Raw genomic sequence first — 12,421 nt, 5'->3', positions numbered from 1 at the left:
TCTATCATTGGGTTCCCCGAACCAAAATCCTGGGTCCATCACCGACCACGTTTTTTTTTATCCTACCTTTTGAAACTAGTTTAGAACTTTAGAGGCTCAAGTACGTATAAGATATTTTATAGAATAAAATATACTCAAACACCGTGAACTATAGCGTAGTTAATAGGTATTTAGCGTAGCGTTGAGCGAAGTAGGTCTAGTGTCATGCTGATTTCATAAAAAATAGCTTAGTTAGAATAAACATGTGTACAAGTTTTTAAATTAATTCAAATATGTCAACGAGCTGGTACGACTAGTTAACTAAGAATATATAAGTATTTCAGATTGTTTGTTTGTTGACCAATAAAAATTTACGTATTACAGTAAAAATAAAAGAATATAGCATATATTAAATATTTATAAATATCGAATAGAGACTGTCTTTCTAGATTAAATACGTTTTCATCACACTTGCTCATAACCTGCAGTGCTGTCGCGTAAGTTTAGCGGGAGTTATTCATTTTATTTATTCCATATGGATTTTTTTTGCTTTATTTTGTCACTAAGTCATACGACAGATAAAGGGAACTGTTATAGGTCTAATATTTATTTATAATCAAGCTATAAATAAAATAGCTGCTTAAATATTTTTTACAAAAATTTTAATCGTGGCTAGGTATAAACTTTTCATGCCTAGCTCTAAGTCAAACAATAAAAAAGGCGGCCATAATCTGTAACTTTACCGTATTTAACACTCATTTCGCGTATAACTTAATTTTTGTTCGCAAATGTGATTTCGCATTGTATATGTCACAGTCAAATTGTAAGAATCCGCTGTTTGTAAAATGCCGGAGGCAATTTGTAAAAGGGTCGCATTTTATGAAATGCTTTATGATATTAACATCGCCGTTTGTCGCGGCATTTTGATCGAATTAGTTCTTTAATTTACCACGCGTGGCGCTGGACATCAAAACTATGAAAAACGCTGGGGTGTCCATCAAATCTGGAGTTCGTCGGACTTATTAGGGTCGTAGGGGTAGGGGGAGGCTTTTGGATCTGGGTGTCTCCGGCGCTGCCGAAGAGCCGTCCTTACACCCTAGCATGACGAAGGCAGCTCTTCCTCCGCGCCTCCGATTTCGCAGTTGCTCTCTATGGGTAGGACAGACAAGACCACGTGGATAGTGGGGTGCTCTGATTCAGTTTTGAGTGACCTTAAGATTTTGGTGGCCGTAAGGATGGTGTTATGGTATAAAATTTAATTTTCACGCCACTGTTCGGAAATGTGGTAATAGATGGTCTAAAACCAAGCTGGAAAATAGGCAATAGCTGTAGCACCTAAACCACCACTACTACAATGTTTCATTGTTATCATCATCATCATTGTTATCATAATTATTTAAAACATAAAAATCAATAAAAGGTCTTTTTTGGTGCAACTTTTTCCTTCAAAAATAAAATTAGGTTATTTATAGGACCAATTTCTTGTTTAAAAAAATTCATTCATTCAGTTCATTCGATTCACGCTAAGGCGTTTATTACTTTTCTAGCTGTTTGTGGTTTTTTAGCAAAAACGCTTCTAAGTTTAGAGTCGGTTTGAAGCAAACAACAGAAAAACGCCTCTTAAAAGTGATAAAAAATGTAAAAAAGGCGGGATCGGAAAATACTCACTGAATTGGATAGTGTAAATTGTGTTTGACTAAAAAATACAAGAAACACGTAGGTATCTACGCTCGCTATAAAAATGAGTTCTTCTAGTGAAGAAAATGATATTCTTACGCTGACGCCTACCGAAATTCAAGAGACAGCACAGGCAGTGGCTAGTAATTTGCTACCAGAGAAATCGCGGGCTAGTACTTATAGTTATGCAAATGTTTTCTTATTTCCTCGCAGTAGTCGTGAAAAGCACTATGTAATGCATCGGCCGGAAACGCTAAAGATGGACTCGTATTATTTGGGGGTCTCCACTAACGTGTCGGCCCTCAAACTCACTCGTCCATCTTTTGGCGGTTTTCCGTCCTCTCCTACAATATACTAATCAATTTATAAAACAGCAAACTGTAGTAACCCTCAGACAACTATCACGTTTAAGTTAACACTATTGAGCGCACTAACAATTTGACTTCGGCAATTAATAACTAAGTTGTATATTTTTGTAGCTTTTACTTTACAGCGTGTATTTTTAATACAACCGCAAATTGAAACGAGGCGTAGGTTTTAATGCCATAGAAACCATTTTAAATGATCTAGAAAAATTATTTTAAATCAGGCTTAACAAACAGAGTGCAATTCATTTTTGAATTTTATTTGAGCGGCAATGTATTGCGTAGGTACAAAGACATTACTTGTGACAGTTGTGATGTCGCGTCAGTAAGTGCACGTTTGGAATGTCATACATTGCGTCGTAAATAATTTTGTAAATACGAAAAAAAAAACATGTTTTTTTAGTAATAGGCAATAAGAAGGTATAGAGGGAAATGCTAGGAACACAATTTTTGACTCCGTAACTTTGTTTGGACTAGTTAGGAGGTGAACATATCAAAAGTCCCCGGCCGTAGCCCCTATGGGAGGAGAGGGGGTATGAAGATCCCATTTATCGGTTTTTCACTTATGTCTTGGAAACTTTGCGTCTTAGCGACATGACTACTTAGAAAAACCGAGAGCTGATTAAATTTGCTACAAGTTTAATTGAGTCAAGTTTTATCTTGACTAGTTTTCGGGATATCCTCTCTTGAAAGTTTATTTGGGGCTCTAAATTTTATCTTGATATCTACATCAGTGAAGCTACTAGGCCGTGTTTGGTATCGTTTTCGTATAAATCAGGGTTGCTCAATTCATTTATGGTGTCAAAAATGGGACCTTCTTACCCTCCTCTCCCGGCATAGGGGCTACGGCCGGGGACTTTTGATATGTTCACCTCCTAACTAGTCCAAGCAAAGTTACGGAGTGACAAAGTGTGTTCCAAGCCCTCTACAACTTTTATTGATCATTCGTTTTGTGACCCATGTAAAAAATAATAGTATTAGGTAGGCCTGACCTATAATAATTAATAACATATACATATAGTTATATTATATTATACATATACTTATATATATATATATATACTGATTTAAACTTTCACGATTATTAAACATTATCAAACTGCACAACGGGACTTAATCGCGTATTTAAGTTTTAAGATTTACCTCCGACGTTTCGAGGACGGCGTTGTCCCCGTGGTCTCGGAGAAGACTGGCTCAAGTTGACATCAACATCTTCTAGCCGCGCGAGTTTTTCGAACTACCCGCACTTGGTCTTGTTTATCAGTTTGAACGTTTTGCGCACTAGGGATGTCACTCTGTCGACACACAACACTAACGATATTCGATTTATCGACTGTCGATATCTTAAAACTTAAATACGCGATTAAGTCCCGTTGTGCAGTTTGATAATATATATATATGTTAATTAATAACATATATATATATATAAGTTAATTAACTACCCTTAAAATATGTGGTTATATCATACTCGCTGTATATTCGAACTTATTAGTATGTAGATGGCATATTATAATATAATATGGGTGTATTGTAAGATACGAGTACATAATATTTTGAAAGGCGGCACAGCTATAATAGTAAAAGTGAGAAAATAGGTTGTAACTTGTGGAATTAATGTAAGTAATTAGGTATTTATGTTTATTCATAAATAATTGGCTCAAGTTAATATGTCAGTTGTGAATAATAATATAGATCAATTCTATAATAAATAAGAACTTATTAAATATAAAATAAAAACGCGAACAATGCAGGCCACTCGTAATTATTCTTAACTCTTAACTAATTATCAAACTAAGGTTATAAAGACGTATAATAAAAGTATTAAATAATCCAGCCCTTCAATTGCTTATTAGTCTCTACATATATAGGTACTACCTATGCTATTTATATGTAGGTCAATTTAAAGTTAATATTAAATCAATTGAAATTCCACAAGAGAAAACAATCGGCCATTCTAAATTAAATATAAGTTAAAAAAAAACTGAAAATAAAGTAAAAAACAGTAAAAGTTAAAAAAATAAAAAAAAAGTTTCGTAAGTTTTATACATTTTGATTAATTTTTATTGATTTGAATTATGACGAATATCGTCACCAAAGCCAGTTCTCTCAATTTCTTGTACATATGCCTTAATCCTCAGAATACTAAATATTTAAAGCTATTGCCATTTTATGCATTTTAAGGTGCTCAGTGAATGTGAGATTACGATTAAATGTCATTTTATTTAATGTATCTAAAACTATAGTTTGAATAATCTCAGGTAAATTTTTCGAGTTCGGGTGCTAATCCGTTAAACAAAAGCCTTTGTTTCTTTTAAGAGCGCTCTACAGCCACGTGCCAAAGCAACCATGTCGTTTAAAAAGCAACTATCGTGATAGTATTAAGGTTCAAATTCATATGACAGCTTGTTCAGAGAACAATTAGGGTGGTCTTTAGAGATAGCAAAAACGTGTTATCTCCGAATGAGCTGATTCAAGAATTTGAACCATATAATTAGAAAGGTAAATTTGCTTTTTAAATGGGTTTGTTCCCGTTACTTACGTCGGGGCTATTAGCAGTAAGCATTGTAACCACTGCATAAAGGAAACAATATCTTTTTCACCTCAGCAGCTCGAACAAGGGTACTTTGCTTCTTAAAAACAGTGAGCAAAATGCGATTTTGCTCACTGAGTCATTTTGTCTCACTCAGTGAGCAAAATCGGATTTTACTCACTGAGTGAGACAAAATGACATTCAAGTGACCTTTATAGTCAAATGTCATTTCAACATGCGGGGTCTAATACAAGTTCGATATACTTGGGTTCTATTATCTTTGTCCCTCTAGGTATGTTCTCACTGCTTAAGGTGAAAAATTTTGTGTACTACACGAGATCAAAGTTATTTGCATCTCGTGCGCTTTTGAATCCCTTACTACGCTCAAGATTCTAAATTAGATTCACTCGCTACGCTCGTGAATCTATTATAGAATCTTTCGCTTGCACGGGACTCAAAATAAGCACTCGAAGAAATATCAAACTTTGATCTCTTGTTGTACAAATAACTATTGTTTAACAGATTAGGGTCCGAGCCCGAAAAATTCTCCTGAGATTATTCAAACTATAACTATTATAGAATGCTGCGCTGTGATTAAATAAACACGATAATAATAGACAAAGTACACTGGCTGTAAAAACGTAACACGCTTATTATGTTAAGGATTTTATGGAAGATTTTAAGTAATGTAATATTAATTTTACTTGGGCCGTCAATATCGAGTAAACATTTAAACCTCGACGCACAATTTTATGTAAAATAACATACCTACTTGATATAATTTAACATTTATTAACTAAGCATCGTTGGTATATGAGTAGACATACCAAGCGTATTAAGGGGCCCACTGATTAACAGTCCGCCGGCCGGTATCGGCCTGTCAGTTGTTCGGAACTGCCAAAATTTTGTTCTAACTGACAGGCCGATAGCGTCCAGCGGACTGTTAATCAGTGGGCCCCTTTAGTATTATTGCGATATAATGCTGCTTTTCTATTTCCAAACACTAGGGGTGAAGGCAAATATATTGTAGGTCTATCATTGAGTTTTTGAATTGAATGTGTACTTATTTTCTCTATTTCATATGAAACACAAATGTTTGGTATTGAAAACGAGTAATCCACTTTCCGCAATAATATGGGTATAAGTTATAAATATTAACCCAACACGAATACACGTCAGTCACGATAACAGTGTGCACACTAACAGGTAGTTTATATATTAATATTCGTTTTTTTATAGATATAAAATGTAGCCTGTACGTTATTAGAAATTACGCTGTAGATTGTACAAGTACCTAAATAGGTAGTTGAATTATACACTGTAGGTAAAATAAAAAAAATAAAAGAGGAAAAAAATGATAATTATAATACAAGAAAACCGGCCAAGTGCCTGTCAGGCTACGCATAATGGAAGGCATACCTTCGCAGCATTTAAATTACGTACTATTAATAAAAAGAGTTTTTTTTTTAACTCATTGTTGCCTCAACTGTTCATGTTCAAAACACATTTCATGTAGGTAAAGCATTTCTTGAAGTTTTAGTAAATTTGTTGTTGGCATTTATCAGTGCATATCTGAGTAATTAAATCGTAAAAAACTTAATCAATTTATTTAACATTTATTTAGATAGTCATTTTATCATTACATTTTTTTTTCAGTATCTGAATAGTTCAATTAAATCAATAACAGTAGGCAGTTGGAGGAGTCGTGACTCGGGCTTGGCTATTTTTTTAGAATAGCCGTAGTACACATTGTAATATTTAAAGGCCTGTCAGTTGTTCGCACTGTCAAAATTTTGTTCTAACTGACAGGCCGATACCGCCCGGCGGACTGTTAATCAGTGGGCCCCTTAACATATACTCTGTGACTAGTGTTTGGACTAGTGTGACTACACGTTTCATTATTAACCTTTTCGACGCCGTGTCAAACACAAAAGCTGTCACTCAGACGCCACGTCACCGAAGTGTCAAAACTGAAATTGAACTTTATGTGTCTGTGACCGATTAATCGGTCTCTGGCGTTGAACCTGCAGTGCGGATATATCGGTCATTGGCGTCCAAAAGGTTGATATGGGTGTGAGTTGTAAATCCTAACCCAAACCAGTCGCAATCGGCCGCCCATCCTCCTAGCGAGGACCGATTTACCCTCAACGAATACCAGTATGATTAAAAAAAAACCACAAACCAGTCATGAAGCTATAGTCTCAAATAAGCACCTAGTTTTTGTATTGTAGTAGATTTGTAGAGTAATAGCACCAATAGCTTAAAGCAATCATCCCTCCCAAGTGTTTTTCTAAGGGTGTCGATTCTGTTTAAATAATTTGTAAGAGTCATCTTTGTGCGGGGTGGGGTTGGGATGTGAACTATAAAACTATGGGTTTATCCGACGAAAATCTGTGGGACCACAAAGGTGTACTTATAATTAATATTTATTTGTTTTAATATGGGTCAAAACACTAAAAAAATATATATTTTACACGTCTTTAGGCAGCGCTTCTTCAGTCCAAAGTTTTTAGAATTAGTAGAAAGTAGTAGTTTCTTGAGGCTTCATGATACTTCTTTTGATCCAATTTGTTCCTGAACCGAGGTCTATTTGTCTTGTTGGATTATGCGATGTTTATGCCATTATTGTTTCCACCTAGTCGCGATTCTACACAATATGAATTCCACGCACCTGAAGTTTATCACGAGCGTTATTCTTCACAGTCATTATTTCAGCACAATCTTGACTCTACCTAGTAGCGATTCTACACAATATTTATTCCACACATCTGCAGCTTATCACATGCGTTATTCTTCACAGTCATTATTTCAACACAATCTTGACTCTACCTAGTAGCGATTCTACACAATATTTATTCCACACATCTGAAGTTTATCACATGCGTTATTCTTCACACAAATATATTACTATACAATCGTCGCAACTCTTATTAATGTGGTTCTACACAACTCCATTTATTTTTTGCATTTGCTGGGTGAGAAGTATTAGATGGAGGCAATACGGATAATATTACCTATCCACGGATATCAGTAAAAAGCAGATCAGCTCTACTAAGTTGAACGTTTTTATACTTTCGATCTATTCTCACTAACGTACTTATAAGTAAGTAAGAAAGAGATAGACACTATGCTGTCGCACAGGTCTTCACCTGTAATCGTCCCAGTTATTCACGAAAACGTAGCGAATTTTTTTTAAGAAAGGTTACCCTGGGGGAGCGTGGCGAAAGTTATACACGGTGTATCAGGAGGAAACCGAATAATTTTAACAGCACATTCCTGAGGTTATTAGAAGCAAAAACTGTTGTATACATTTTTGTAAAAAATAAAAACAAAACTGTCATTTTTGCATATTTCTTTGTAAAACCAATACAGTGGCGTATCGTAAGAAACAAAAACTTAAAACGCGAAATCAAAGATTTTATTTTCTAAAGCAGATGAGTTTCATGAGTGATATCTGTCTTTTCGAGATTCTGTAATAGTAACTCCTAGACTGGATAACAATGCGGCAACGTCGTTAGCAAAAGTACATTAGGCATGGAGTAAATATTAATATCTCAAAAACTAAGATGAATCCAGCCAACTTTATCCGACCTTTTATTTTTTAAATATGGTCAGGAACACGCTGTTAAAATTATGCGGTTTCCTCCTGATACACCGTGTATAGTGCAGAGAAAGATAATTCTCTAAACATCGAATAATGTAACTTCAATGTGTTATACATAGATAAAATAGGTAGCAAGGTTGCTATAAGATACCAAAATATATATTATAACCGCGTGTGTGGGCTCTGTCAACTAGTACGTAAAATATATCGCAAGATTCGTAAGACATAATATATATTATGATTATTGGTACTATAGCTCTGTCTGTGACGGGCTCAATCACAAATAATATTTTTCTCCGTACGAACTCCTATCACATTTTTACCTCTTCACTGGCCACTAGAAGAAACTGAAGTATTGTTCATTCATTATTCTTCATCAAAAAAATATTAGAAAAAAAAATGATTTGATTGATACGTCAATGTCATTAAAACTTTTCCGGGAGATAATTATTTGTTGATTAATAATCAGTTTTAGTTACATTGCGATATCCAAAATGGGTTTTAGGATAAGAAGAAACCCCGAAAGCACGAGGTGTGCAGTTTAGGAGGTTGTCCATTAGAACCCAAGCAAGTGAACACTTTCTTAAAGGCAAAGCTGTTTTGCCAAAAGCACCTTTACCTTTCCTCTGGTACGATGGCGTGCCAATACCACCAAAGACCTCAGAAAAACTGAAATGAAGTTACAGAAGCAGACGATAATTTGGTCGACTACAGTGACTATCATGTTGGTGACATTGTCGACATATTGAAGAGCGTACTTTTAAATTTGTTGATAACAAATATTTTGTAATTAAATAATAAAAGCCTTTGAAATAATGTATCATTTATTTTGCAATACTACTTATATTATAATCTTGCCGTTTGTTATATTTCCTTACAGGATTTTTCAAAGTTAAATACTAGGTACTGAAAATAAATACTACAAAAAAATTGGTTATTTAAGTATTATTTATTTTTGGTGAGAGACACACTACTAAATTGTACTATACCTATATAATGACGACTTCTTAGGTAAACTAACAAAATAATCAATCACCGTCTTTAGAGAGTTGACAAACTAGTCCTAAGCCTATATAGTCTTATAACTACTCTTTTGTTAGCGTACTGTGGTTCTAGAATCCATGGAGTCGCATTATTTTTTTCAAAGTCAAAGTAAATATTACAATTTATTTTATCAAACACTTATATAAACACATTTTTTTAAGATGGTAAAAGAGAAATAAACATTTTTTTTCTGTTCATATTTCATTAAATTTTTGCTCAACTCTGGTTTTGAGTGCTATAGTTTTTGTTCACGACTGACCAATTTCTGCCCTAACACGAATCTGTCGTAAAAATAATCTGCCGTAGCCAGAATCTGTCATAACCAGGATCTGTCTTTAACCGAATAGAGGAACATTTTCATATAAAATGATGCCAAGACTAGACCATATGACTAGCACTGTCAAAAAGTTACCAGATCTCATGTAGAGACAAGCTTCTTACTACTATATATATATGTTGGTCAAAATATGTTGTTGTACGCCCATGTGAATGTAACGAAATGGCCAAACCACGTAATTTGACTAAGGACTTTGTGAAGTTAGGTCTTGTAGAGTAATGGCGTGTATCAGAATATTGGCAGATCCTGGTTATGACAGATTCTGGCTACGGCAGATTATTTTTACGACAGATTCGTGTTAGGGCAGAAATTGGTCAGTCGTGAACAAAAACTATAGCACTCAAAATCAGAGTTGAGCAAAAATTTAATGAAATATGAACAGAAAAAAAATGTTTATTTCTCTTTTACCATCTTAAAAAAATGTGTTTATATAAGTGTTTGATAAAATAAATTGTAATATTTACTTTGACTTTGAAAAAAATAATGCGACTCCATGGATTCTAGAACCACAGTACGCTAACAAAAGAGTAGTTATAAGACTATATAGGCTTAGGACTAGTTTGTCAACTCTCTAAAGACGGTGATTTATTATTTTGTTAGTTTACCTAAGAAGTCGTCATTATATAGGTATAATACAATTTAGTAGTGTGTCTGTCACCAAAAATAAATAATACTTAAATAACCAATTTTTTTGTAGTATTTATTTTCAGTACCTAGTATTTAACTTTGAAAAATCCTGTAAGGAAATATAACAAACGGCAAGATTATAATATAAGTAGTATTGCAAAATAAATGATACATTATTTCAAAGGCTTTTATTATTTAATTACAAAATATTTGTTATCAACAAATTTAAAAGTACGCTCTTCAATATGTCGACAATGTCACCAACATGATAGTCACTGTAGTCGACCAAATTATCGTCTGCTTCTGTAACTTCATTTCAGTTTTTCTGAGGTCTTTGGTGGTATTGGCACGCCATCGTACCAGGGGAAAGGTAAAGGTGCTTTTGGCAAAACAGCTTTGCCTTTAAGAAAGTGTTCACTTGCTTGGGTTCTAATGGACAACCTCCTAAACTGCACACCTCGTGCTTTCGGGGTTTCTTCTTATCCTAAAACCCATTTTGGATATCGCAATGTAACTAAAACTGATTATTAATCAACAAATAATTATCTCCCGGAAAAGTTTTAATGACATTGACGTATCAATCAAATCATTTTTTTTTCTAATATTTTTTTGATGAAGAATAATGAATGAACAATACTTCAGTTTCTTCTAGTGGCCAGTGAAGAGGTAAAAATGTGATAGGAGTTCGTACGGAGAAAAATATTATTTGTGATTGAGCCCGTCACAGACAGAGCTATAGTACCAATAATCATAATATATATTATGTCTTACGAATCTTGCGATATATTTTACGTACTAGTTGACAGAGCCCACACACGCGGTTATAATATATATTTTGGTATCTTATAGCAACCTTGCTACCTATTTTATCTATGTATAACACATTGAAGTTACATTATTCGATGTTTAGAGAATTATCTTTCTCTGCACTATACACGGTGTATCAGGAGGAAACCGCATAATTTTAACAGCGTGTTCCTGACCATATTTAAAAAATAAAAGGTCGGATAAAGTTGGCTGGATTCATCTTAGTTTTTGAGATATTAATATTTACTCCATGCCTAATGTACTTTTGCTAACGACGTTGCCGCATTGTTATCCAGTCTAGGAGTTACTATTACAGAATCTCGAAAAGACAGATATCACTCATGAAACTCATCTGCTTTAGAAAATAAAATCTTTGATTTCGCGTTTTAAGTTTTTGTTTCTTACGATACGCCACTGTATTGGTTTTACAAAGAAATATGCAAAAATGACAGTTTTGTTTTTATTTTTTACAAAAATGTATATAACAGTTTTTGCTTCTAATAACCTCAGGAATGTGCTGTTAAAATTATTCGGTTTCCTCCTGATACACCGTGTATAACTTTCGCCACGCTCCCCCAGGGTAACCTTTCTTAAAAAAAATTCGCTACGTTTTCGTGAATAACTGGGACGATTACAGGTGAAGACCTGTGCGACAGCATAGTGTCTATCTCTTTCTTACTTACTTATAAGTACGTTAGTGAGAATAGATCGAAAGTATAAAAACGTTCAACTTAGTAGAGCTGATCTGCTTTTTACTGATATCCGTGGATAGGTAATATTATCCGTATTGCCTCCATCTAATACTTCTCACCCAGCAAATGCAAAAAATAAATGGAGTTGTGTAGAACCACATTAATAAGAGTTGCGACGATTGTATAGTAATATATTTGTGTGAAGAATAACGCATGTGATAAACTTCAGATGTGTGGAATAAATATTGTGTAGAATCGCTACTAGGTAGAGTCAAGATTGTGTTGAAATAATGACTGTGAAGAATAACGCATGTGATAAGCTGCAGATGTGTGGAATAAATATTGTGTAGAATCGCTACTAGGTAGAGTCAAGATTGTGCTGAAATAATGACTGTGAAGAATAACGCTCGTGATAAACTTCAGGTGCGTGGAATTCATATTGTGTAGAATCGCGACTAGGTGGAAACAATAATGGCATAAACATCGCATAATCCGTCTTGTTTTCATTTCTTGTCTTTTCCGAATACAATACCAAACTGAAGGGCTAAGTAATCCTACTTACTAAATAATTTTATTTAGCACGGAAGAATTATGAGATCAGACATACAATAAAACAATATACATCGTTTCCTCGGTTGAGTTTCATTTTGACGCGATAACGTCTTATAAATTGATGAACACCGGTAGTATGCACGAAAAAGTGTCACGTTGTGGACAGAGGGCCTACCGCGAACCACGTTCGACGTGTTGCCCCTCTTT

The 12,421-nt window shown here is 34.4% G+C and overlaps 1 protein-coding gene across 1 annotated transcript in view; it reads left to right on the top strand.

Annotated features, from left to right (window-relative positions):
• Positions 1 to 12,421, top strand: part of LOC134796233 (large ribosomal subunit protein mL66) — a 137,520-nt gene that overhangs the window by 100,209 nt on the left and 24,890 nt on the right. The window lies entirely within an intron of this gene.

This window comes from Cydia splendana, chromosome 13 (genome assembly GCF_910591565.1).
Source record: "Cydia splendana chromosome 13, ilCydSple1.2, whole genome shotgun sequence".
Taxonomy (NCBI): domain Eukaryota; kingdom Metazoa; phylum Arthropoda; class Insecta; order Lepidoptera; family Tortricidae; genus Cydia; species Cydia splendana.
The sequence above is the reverse complement of the archived record's forward strand: the minus strand, read 5'-3'. Positions and strand labels throughout refer to the sequence as shown.